The 12,264-nt window shown below is 34.2% G+C and overlaps 1 long non-coding RNA gene across 1 annotated transcript in view; it reads left to right on the forward strand.

The window, feature by feature from the left end:
* Positions 1–12,264, forward strand: part of LOC138708639 (uncharacterized) — a 1,278,266-nt gene that overhangs the window by 817,872 nt on the left and 448,130 nt on the right. The window contains exon 3 of the long non-coding RNA XR_011334745.1: positions 9,746–9,791. This is a non-coding gene — a long non-coding RNA (uncharacterized lncRNA). The remainder of the gene's footprint in view (positions 1–9,745; positions 9,792–12,264) is intronic.

Consider the following 12,264-nt stretch of genomic DNA (forward strand, 5'->3'; position numbering starts at 1 on the left):
AAATTTATGTAGTCTTTCAGACATTACAGTTAATTATCATTGTATTATCACTATTATTCTCATAGTATTCTTGATTATGTATTTTAAAGTCATCCATTATTCCGTCCATCCTCGTCATTATTGTCATTAATTGTAATTGTCTTTATGTGTAATAATTATTTTATGCACTTTTTATTTTTTTGTCATTATCAATTTTGTCATATTCTGATTATGCTTTATACTGAACTGTTATTGGACTCTGGCTGTTGTACAACAAAATAAATAATAGTACATAATAGTAAATAAATAAATAAGTCAAATATATATCAGATAGTATTATAGGTTATATTCTAATTCACATTAATCATCTTAATATTTATTCTTGTTACATCTTAATGTATTTTATGCTCGACCATGCTGAAATATAGTAATTATACACCTGGTAGCAGCCCTTTAATGGACCTCATTAAAGTAAACCTATTCATTAAAGTTCATGTGTTCCACCAATCAGAAAATACCATTGTAGCAATATGAAAGCGCAAGTTTCGATTATTCTCGGATATGCAATCGAAAGACAACTTGTTCTGTTACTATAATAATTAGAGTTAATTGTAAATAATATTAAAATAAATTCAATTTGTCATCTCGTTTTTCAATACTAATTCAATTTCAAGGTTATATCAAGATTAATGTTTATTTTACTCTCCAGATTATATCAAGGTCAATGACATTTGTTTCTCGGAAAAAATCAATACTTTCGCGTCTGCGCACATCTCACAATTTATGAGGTATTGCACAGGGTCAGTTCCGCTCCTCAGTCAGATAAGAGTAACATGAATACTTATGAATAATTTCAAGTTAGAAATATGGTCGAGCATAAAAAGTCTTATGAAACTTGCCTATTATGATAATTAAGACGCTCTTATGGAAATTATGGAACTCGCTTGCCCTCGTTTTACAAACATACTCGCGTCTTAATTAGTACCATTATAGGCTCGTTGCATAATATACTATTTTATTTGTTTTCTATTATATTAATGTGCTGGACTATAATATTGGCCAATGGCTGTTGTCTAGGACAGAAATATCAATAAAGGAATAATTAAAAATTAATATATTATTACTATTGTTATTATTATTATTATTATTATTATTATTATTATTATCATCATCGTCCAAATATTATTAATTTGACTATGGAAATCGACATGTAGAGAAAGTCAGAACTGAATCGTCCAAATATTATTAATTTGACTATGGAAATCGACATGTAGAGAAAGTCAGAACTGAGAGTTAGACGTTATGTTGTCGACAATATTAGATTCAATTCCGACAGAAGTGGTGTTGTGTATGTTTGTGCTTACCATTTCGTTGAAAAAAAGAAATACTTTATCACAAAGATGTATTACTTAAAGTGTTATTAAAAATCTCTGATGCGAAGAAGTCTGACAGTTTAACTATATCACTTAATAAATCAGCGACCAGTACTGCAGAAACTGCAAAAAATTATATAGTACATGCCCAGAAAAATAAACTGCAATATTAGTTCAAAATGACCTAGGCTAGTCACATCACACAGGACGACATTTTGAAGTGTCTGACTACATGAGAGCTTTACACAGATATTTCAGGCCTATGTACAGAGTGTTAAGAAAAAAGTATTCAATATTTTAGGAGGTGATAGTATGCTTGAAAACAAGAAAATAATGTCTAAAAAACATGAGTCCTACAACACACATTTCCTGAGATCTGAACCTTGTTCATAGGAAGTTCTCAATGTGAGTCCATTCATGGCAATGCATTTCTCTGCCATACAATACAGCAGAATATCAGATAATCATACCGTAGTTGACACTCCTAGCATGGAATAATGATACGTTGCAAGGAATACTGAAAACAAAAGTCTGGTCACGGATATGAGCGGGGTTCAGCAGAGATGGTATTGTGAATTTTCGTAATCAGCATGTGTGGGCTGATGAAAATCCTCATACAGTTGAAGAAACAAGGCATCAGCACCGATTCTCAATCAACTTATGGACAGGCGTTCTTGGTGGTAAAATTAATAGAGCTATACGTGCTGCCACAGAGATTAACTGGGGATCGTTATCAGGACTTTCTTATAAACGTATTAAAACAAATTTCAAAGAGTGAGTGAATCCTTGCGCCAGCCGTGGCGAAAAGGTTACTCACGAGCACATTGTGGCTCGCAATGATAGCTGTGCATTTCCCTTGCTTCCTACCTTCCACAACCCCACCCTCTTTCTCACTGGAGTCAAACTCCGTTCCATTTATATTTGTCTCTGACCTGCGAGTGTCGTATCGTCGCAATGTCTCTCTCAAAACCATGTACTTCTACAAAAGCGAAAGTTTCAAGTAGGATGGGAGGACGCATTTTTGTGCTGACAATATGATGAGAATATTAAATGTATGATTTGTTCACAAGTATTACGATGAAAACGGTTGTATACTGTAACATAAACGGCATTATAAGTTACTACATGCTACAGATGAAACATTAAAAGGTTAAGTGTTATTATTATTATTATTATTATTATTATTATTATTATTATTATTATTATTATTATTATTATTATTATTATTATCTCTGTAAGTTTATCCTTTTTCAGTAGATGTACGAATAAAGCGATTAGATCTTCAATTTAAACTCACAGATTTACAATGTGATGTTAAATGAAAGCTACATGTAAGGACTTGACAAATGTTCAACCTTTTAAATCTTTGGCAAAAATTAAATATCCGAAGCTTCGTTCTGGCGCTTGATCTTTTGAAGCCATGTTCGCTACAACTTAAGTTTGTGCAAAATATTTTCAACAATGAAAATAGTAAAAACCGAATACAGACAAATACCTTCGTGATCAACTACGACTGGCAGTAAGTGACATAATTCCTGATTTTGAAACCTGTAGCAGAGACATTCTGAAGACAATTAATTTTAGGTTGTGATAATGTGTCCTATGTTTTCTTGTTCATTTCTTTCTTCGTTACACGTACTAAACATTAGGTTGTAGCCTTGTACAGTGTAAAAAAAATTATTTAAGTGCTTGACGTAAGGAAAATGAAAATACGTTAATAAGTCAGACAGTTGCTTCACTTCCCCTTCTTGTGTCCGCCTCCCTCCATAGGTGCTATGCACGTTGCAGGTTACACAGTGGCTCGGCGCACGATCGCATTTTCGCCACGGCTGCCTTACGCCGAATGGCAGAGGAATACATTACCATGAGAGGACGTCACATTGAACAAAGTGTTCAAATCTCAGAAAATATGTGTTGTAGGACCCATGTTTATTAGACATTATTTTCTTGTTTTGATGTATACTAGAACCTCATAATAGTACATTATGCAACGAGCCTATAATGATAGTAATTAAGACGCAAGTATGTTTGTTTATGAAACGAGCCCAAGCGAGTTTCATAATTTTCATACGAGCGTCTTAATTACCATTATAGGCAAGTTTCATACGACTTTTTATGCTCGACCATATTTCTAACTTGAAATTATTCTGAAGTATTCATTTTATTCGTATCCAACTAAAGAGTGAAAGTGACCTTGTGCATACTCGTAAATTGCGAGATGTGCGCAGACGCGAAAGTATTGATTTTTTCCGAGGAACAATAATGTCATTGACCTTCATGTAATCTAGAGAATAACATGACCTAATTTTGATATGACCTGGAAATTGATCTAGAATTGAAAAACGAGATGACAAATTGAATTTATTTGAATGTTATTTACAATTAACGCTAATTATTATAGTAACAGAACATAACTTTCTGCAACAGTATTGGATTTCCAGCCTCCGTGACGTTTCCCTCGTTGTCTTTCGATTGCATATCCGTGAATAATCGAAAACCTGAACTTTAATGAATAGGTGTACTTTAATGACATGCATTAAAGGACTGCTACTAGGTGTATAATTACTACATTTCGGCATGGTCGAGCATAAAATATTGGATAGGCCTTCTTTTTTAACACTCTATACATACTGCATAAATAGAATGCAACATTACGAAAGCTGCGAAAGAAATTGTGTCTGAAACTGAAAACGCCGTTCAGTCATGTTGGAATGGCAGTTTCATAGATATTACTGATGAAATTTACGGATATTCCGACACAGGTATGGAGCTAATGTTAGCAAATAATTAAATCATCATTAGGGACGTGGTGCATAAACGTACAATGCTTTGCTCTCTCTGAACTTCGTACGCTAATGATGTCAGCATGCTGCTATGAGTCATAGTTCCGATTTTAATTACACCATTCAATAAAGCAATCCTCCCGAAACGTAATCTATTTAGTTCAGACAATTGTGTTATTGTTAATATTATGAACTAAAGTTATTGATGTACGCACACAAATTCCGAACAATAGAAGTAAAACAATTTTCGTTTTTATTTATTCACTTCCCCTTTCACTATAACTCACGTTTATGGTCTTTTACAAAGTAACCATAATACAGTGCTTCAGTTGAAATATGGACTCGTATCCAAAATTTGACTTTATGAACTTGTAAAAACGTCCCCTACTGGCATAAAATTGAGTCAAGTTATACTAATAAAATGTTTACTTCGAATTATGGTATTTTTAGTATTACTAGTGCTACATCATTATTAACACTAATATTGTTACTGTTAGTCTTACTGTTACATTAAGGTCCTTACGGAGCTCACCTATGGCTCAAGGACTAGCGTGCTGTTCTATTCAGGAGGTTAGGGTTGTAACTCGGATAGGTTGTAATTGAATTTGTAGTGGATAAAGCAGTCGTTACAGAGGGTTTTTCTCGGAAAAACTTACTCCAGTTTCTATCAGTAAATTCACTGACAAGCTCCACATTCCTCTTATCATCATCATCATCATCATCATCATCATCATCATCATCATCATCATCATCATCAGAACTTCTTAGTTTTAGACTATGCGATGTGTAACGATAAAATTAAATAAAAAAAAATGCGTTTGAGCCCTCTATCTATATCTTGGTCTTCCTTGATCTCTATGTCCTATTGGTTTATAATACTGAGGCTATTCTTGAAAGTCTCTCTCCCTTTCCATTCTTTGTACATGGTTCTTCCACTGTTGTTGACATTGTTGAATTTCTTCGCTTATACAAGGAACATGTAATGTTTTTCGTACATCTGTGTTTCTTTTGTGGTCCACCCTCGTTATACCCAATCATTTCATTTCATTTAGTGCTCCTATTTTCTGCTTTCCTTTTTGTTTCCTCATATGATCCATATATCTTAATGTCGTCTATCATCTGATATCTTCTTCTACCACGAACTCTTCTCCCGTTCACCATTCCTTCCAGTGTATCCTTCAGTATGCAGTTTCTTCTCAGCCAGTGACCCAACCAATTCCTTTTCCTCTCCTGATCAGTTTCAGCATCATTTTTTCTTCACCCACGCTTTCCTACACAGCTTCATTTCTTATGTCTGTCCATTTCACACCTTACATTCTTCTCCATATCCACATTTCAAATGCTTCTATTCGCTTTTCTTCACTTCGTCATAATATCCATGTTCCTGCCCCATACAATGTCGTACTCCATTCAAAGCACTTACCTAGTCTCTCCCTTAGTTCTTTCTCCAGAGGTCCGCAGAAGATACTCCTTTTTCTATTAAAAGCTTCCTTTGTCATTGCTATCCTCGTTTTGACTTCCTGGAAACAGCTCATGTTACTGCTTATAGTACACCCCAAGTATTTGAAGCTGTCCACTTTACCTACTGCCTCATTTGGAATTCGCAAGTTTGTCTTCTGTATTTTTTTTTCCTTTGACCATGCTCTTCGTCTTATTTGCATTTATCTTCATTCCATACTGCTCACAGGTGCCATTTAGCTCCAGTAGCATATCCTTTAGTATCATTTCCTCCTCTGCTAACAACGTCATATCATCAGCAAATCTTTATTCTTCTTCCGCCTAGTTATACTCAAAAATGATCTTAAAATACGCATCAAAGCTGCTTTAAGTTTCTGTGAATTTTCGTTTATTTAATATCCAAATTTTGCTTCCATAACTGAGTTATGTTGTGTAGTCTTAACTTTGTATCCACTGTCATCTGTTTGCCTGAATGTCTTCTAATACCTCTATTTATTTTATTATATTTTTGTAATTTGACGCCTAGATCAGTTTCATGTTCTGCGAAATAAATTTCCTGAGTAGGTAAATTCAGAAACCTGTTCTATTATTATTTCCTCATTTATTTCAATTTTTACACATTGGAATCTAAGTCATGGTTTTACATACAACATTAAAATTGCTTCTTAACTGTAGTTTTGACAACAATTTTGTACAGTATTACCTAATACTGTAATCTATGTTGTCATAATTGTGCTTATGTTGGAGGTCTTTGGAAGATGAGTCTTTTTTTTTAATTATAGGATTCTGCTCAAATTTCCTTTTCTGTAGTGTAATCCTTTGGAATTTGTACACTTCTTACAACATTGTTCATTTTTAAAACACAATCTGTGGCAGTGTCAAAAATCATTGTCTATACTGCCGCTGTTTTTAAGTCATTTCGCCGAGTTCATTGGACTATCTCGTTATCGTTCCATCATTTTTTACATTTCATTTTCCTTGCATATTATTCTCTCTGCATAAATGCTCATTTTTTCTATCCATATACGTTCTTCACATCTTTTGTGTGAAACTTATATAAGCTGAGATATTTCCGTCTGGCATGGGCTTTGGACGGCTTTAACATAACATTGTAAAGAAAAGAATTGAAAAATTTTCAAGATATGTAATCCAGTTAAATCTTCTGATTCAGGCGAGGTAACTAACAGGCATTTCAGGAAGTATGTGGAATATCTTTATTAAACACGTTATAAGTACGCAGACACATTAACATAATTCTCGTGTGTCATATTTAATGAAAATTGGTTGATGCGTTGTCTTCTGGTTTCGTGTACACGGAGGAGCTCTTAGTACCTCCTATCTGCAGTTTCCTCCTCGTTCCATAATTCATAAACAGGAACAATCCCGGGGCTTTGTGTAGCATCATACTAGATCCAAACGTGAGACATTCCACGGCTCAACCCCTCTACTCTTGGAATTGAGAATGACTTGGAATTAATGTATTCTCTCGTATCTTGAACGCATCACCACAACAAAGAAAACATTACAAAATATGTTAGTACATTTGGTTATCCACGTTTATCTACGGTTATGTCGTAAGTTCTAGAGTTCTTACCCAGCAGAGGGCAATCAATGCATATAAGGCGATGGAAGTCCTTGGGAATAAATGTAATTTAAAGGTCTTAGCATTGTAGAGAAACGTTGCGCAAAATTATCCATTCTCTAAGTGAGGGAAATTATCGAAAAGCTATTCCTTGTCCCATTGTATTTCATGATAAATTTTTTCAAAGTTCAATTTATTACAGATGTTTCCACAAAATCTCACATCAAAGAGATACCTGATTGATGAAGCAAAGTTGGACCGCATTCTGCACATAGGAACCAACCCAAAAACAAATTTAATGTCCCAATAATGAAATAATTATAAGATCCATATTTTGAAAAAAGATACGTCCTATAATATCCTTCGTAAGGCCAAAACCGAAAAAGAAGATGTCACCATCTTGTTTCTTGATGTGCATAAAGCTTATGATACTGTTGGACATCGGCATTTGGAATCTGCCCTTCCCCAAAAATTACAGGATTTAATTATAAATTTACAGTGTGGAAATGAAACCCAGATAGAGGTTGGAATCCATAAAACAAAACCCATACCGTTTAAACAAGGTGTTATGCAAGGCGCTCCTCTTTCCCCAATGCTTTTTAATGTCAGCATAGCCCACATTTTTTATGAATTATCCGAGCCCAGTGTGGCTGAAGAATTTGGATATGACCCTGTATCGGATATAAATAATGTAGTAACATTAGGATTTGTGGATGATATTGCACTTATTGCTAAAAGTACAATTGCTGCATCTGAAATATTTACCATGACAAAACGGTCATTACAGCAGATCGGATTAAGTCTAAATGAATATAAAACTTAAACCATCGTCATCGAGAAAGGAAAATTAAGTGGTACTACATTGAAACTTGGAGGATCAATTGTTGATAGTATTGATGGAGATGAAAGAATCAAATACCTTGTGATTAATTTTTCTGATGAAATTAATTTTGACAGTGCCAAAGTAATCAATAATTTAAATAATAAGATCCAAGGTTTAACATCTACTTATCTTCTGAAACCAGAACAAAAACTCAATGTTTTAAATATGTATATTTGGCCTATTCTTTTTTATCCTCTTCAAAATGCTCCCCTTCACCAGCTTTCTAACCGGTTTCTCGAAGATGTGGATAAGTTAATTAAAAGTTCGGCGAAGGAAATTTTATGTTTGCCAGGAGACACGCCCGACGCGATGTTGTACACCGAACGCAAATATAAGGGTCTCAGAATTTTCAAAGCTCAATTGGAAGCATATTTACAGCATCTCAATATTTGCAACACATTATTGAGAACCTCGAATCTGCTTGTCGTTTCTACAAGGAACATAGCAGCAGAAAAGAAAGTCTGTTCAAGGAAGTTAAAATTTCCACCTGAAGATCTGGATATAAGTAACATCAATGTCCATAAACTTCGACAAAAATCTTAGGAAACAAGAGTACGACAAATGGTGTGCGCTTCCACATAAAGGAAGAGGTGTTATTTTATTTCAAGAATATACTCCCGGAAATAAATGGATTTTTTCTAAGGAGGGTCTGTCTTTCTATGAATGGCGGGACGCAATTAAGATGAATGCTAACGTAGCACCAGTGAGAAGTCTTCATGGGAGATCCTTGGACGGTTTCCGTTGCAGGTACTGCAACGAGATTGAAACCTTAGCACACGTCCTAGGATCCTGTCAGTATGGAGAACTCCTGAGAAATTCACGCCATCATAACATCCGAAAACTAATAGCACAAGCCCTTAGAAAAAGATCTTTCGAGGTCCATGAAGAGGTGCACTGCGTTGCGTCTGAAGGCGGCGGAATTAGAATAGCGGACATCGTGGCTCTAGACAAGACTAATAGTAAAGGCTTTATACTGGACCCCAACTGTTAGATTTGAGATGAGCCAGACCCAACCATCTGAGGTCAACAAAGAGAAACAACAAATTTATGAGCATTCCGTATTTTCGAGAAAAATATCAGATGGAAGGCACCTGGGAAGTATATGGTTTAATGATCGGAGCGAGGGGCACCATCTCACGATCAACTGTAAACACTATCAAAACATTTGGAATCCATGACATCATTCCAAAAATAATTACTTCAAGCATTAAAGGGTCTGCGGCGCTTCTGAAAAATCATTTATACGGAATATCATTATCCCCCCTCTTTCTATCCGTTAGTGTGTGATTGTTACAATATATGTACAAATTTATTATTTCTTAAATTTAATTTCCTAGATCACTTTTAATTTTACTCATCTATTTTACTGTAATCGTTACTATTCTTATATGTGTGTTATTCTGTGTTTTTGGCAACCCAGGATGCCTGGGTAGACTATTCCTTGGAAATAAATTAGATATATAAATCCATTAGTATGAATTTATTACTCACGTTTAACTTTAAAATAAATTTTTCTCAGTTTAGGTATCATGTGGGTTGATTCCTTTCTGCACAATGTGGTCCATTTTAAGTATAAAATATGAGGGAGGGTGAAAAAGACCTTTGGCTACTGTACATTTGGAATTTGCTAATGGATGAAACTAAAAAAGAAAAGTAAATAATAGTGATATTTATGTTTTTTTCTCAGGTACGCCTATGTAGCTGGTTTCTTGAGGACACGACACGGAGGTTCTGTGAGTAACCACAACTGATTTTTTATGTTAAAATGTAATTCTGTCACAATTATATTTCATTTGCATTGATAATTTTGCATGTCAGATAATCATTCAATTGTGTTCATATAAACTGGACGTTATTTCTAAAATTGAATATCATCCGAATAGTATATAACATCAATTTAAGATTACATGATACCAACTCAAACCCAGTCAACTTTACAGTTAATACATTAATAGGAGGAAGTTGCTAGGCATATTGATTGAAGTTATCCCAAGCATCTTGTTAATTATGTTTCAATCAATCAATCACAGGATATGGAGCATGTCGACTCCATGTCGATTTCACAAAACGCTTTCTCTCTCTTCTGTCTTTCGCTAGTTCCTCCCAGTTGGTAATTTCCATTTCCATGCATTCCTTCTGAATTTAGTCGTTCCATCTACTTCGAGGTCTTCCCAGTGGCCTATTGTTGTTAGAGGTGTTTATATATATTTGTTTTGCGCTGCTGCAGTCATCCATAATATCATATGTCCTGCTCAATTTAATCTTATGGTCCGTATTACATTTAAAATTGACAGTTGATTATAAAGTTTGTGAATATCATTATTATGTCGACTTTTCCACCTGTTTTCAAGTGGGTCAAAAATTTTGCTCAACACTTTGTTTTCAAAAACCATTATTTTGTGTTTTTCCGTTTTAGTTAAGCTACATGTTCCCGATCCATATAATAATACAGGTTGGATCAGTGTCGTGTACAAAATGATTTTTAAATTTCTGGTTAAAAAGGGAAGGTAATAATTTGTGAACAGCATAATAGTAATATGCGTTACAAGAGCGGTATGTTGAAGTTTTTATGTTTGAGGAAAATGTTTGAAAAAGAGAAACGTAGTTGTGCTTTTTTTATTTCCGAGAATTGAAAGAAAACATACCGCTCGTGTATCGTACATTATTTTGTGCGAAGATCGTTTATTACATACCTGAAAGAGGAATTTCTAATTAGTTGCAATAAAATCTCCATCTTGGTTTCTGTTCAATGACGGCAAATTTGCAAAACAAAAATATCTATCTTCAACATTATTGCTTTAAAATGTTTTCTGTGTTTACTATAGGCCTACTCCAGCAGGCCGTGATATACGTCTGTCTTTTTTTTCCCCCAGTCTATAAATGCGAACTTAAAACAAACGGTAAGGTTATGTAATGATTTATTTTTCATTTTAATACTTTAACAATATTATTTATATAACATATAGCAGTAATAACATCCGCATCTGGAATCTTGTTGATTTTTTCACGGCTTTCTTAATGTTACTTCTATCAGGAATGCAATAAGTTTTGTGGAGTAGTAGACTTTACTTAATTTTTGCAAATATTTAAAAACAATAATTAACATTGCAATTTAGGTGAAATTGCAGTGGTAAGTTTCCAATTTATAATTATTACTATGTTAAACGTCTCTAAAAATAATATGTTAAAGCCTAAAGCAGCAAAATGAATGTCGCGCTTAAGCGGTAAGGAGAGGGAAATTGTTATGTGTGTTATGTTGGGAATACTGAATGTGGCATTTCACACTTACCGCGTATTTGTTCTGTGCGGAAAACAAGCAAATACGCACGATCTCGCACAAAATAATATGTTAAAAGCCTAAAGCAGTAAAATCAATATGTCACTTAAGCGGTAAGAAGAGGGAAATTGTTATGTGTGTTAGGTTGGGAATACTGAATGTGGAATTTTAGACTTTCCGCGGATTGGATTTGTGCGTATTTGCTTGTTTTCCGCACAGAACCAATACGCGGCAAGTGTGAAATACCACATTCAGTATTCCCAACGTAACACACATAACAATTTCCCTCTTCTTACCGCTTAAGCGCGACATTCATTTTACTGCTTTAGGCTTTTAGCATATTATTTTTAGAGACGTTTAACATAGTAAAAATTATAAATTGGAAACTTACCACTGCAATTTCATTTAAATTGCAATGTTAATTATTGTTTTTAAATATTTGCAAAAATTAAGCAAAGTCTACTACTCCACGAAACTTATTGCATTCCTGATACAAGTAACATTAAGGAAGCCGTCAAAAAATCAGATGCCGATGTTATTACTGCAATATGTTATATAAATAATATTGTTAAAATGTTAAAATGAAAAATAAATCATTACATAACCTCACCATTTGTTTAAATTCGCATTTTTAGACTGGGGGAAAAAAAGACAGACGTATATCACGGCCTGCTGGAGTATAGTAAACACAGCAAACATTTTATAGCAACAATGTTGAAGAAAGATATTTTGGTTTTTCAAAGTTGCCGTCATTAAACAGAAACCAACATGGAGATTCATTGCAACTAATTAGAAATTCGTCTTTCAGGTATGTAATAAACGATCTTCGCACAAAATAATGTACGATACACGAGCGGTATGTTTGTTTTCATGTTCTCGGAAATTAAAAAAGCTCAACTATGTTTCGCTTTTTCAATCTTTTTCTCGAT

This window comes from Periplaneta americana, chromosome 11 (assembly GCF_040183065.1).
Source record: "Periplaneta americana isolate PAMFEO1 chromosome 11, P.americana_PAMFEO1_priV1, whole genome shotgun sequence".
In the NCBI taxonomy this organism is placed as follows: Eukaryota; Metazoa; Arthropoda; class Insecta; order Blattodea; family Blattidae; genus Periplaneta; species Periplaneta americana.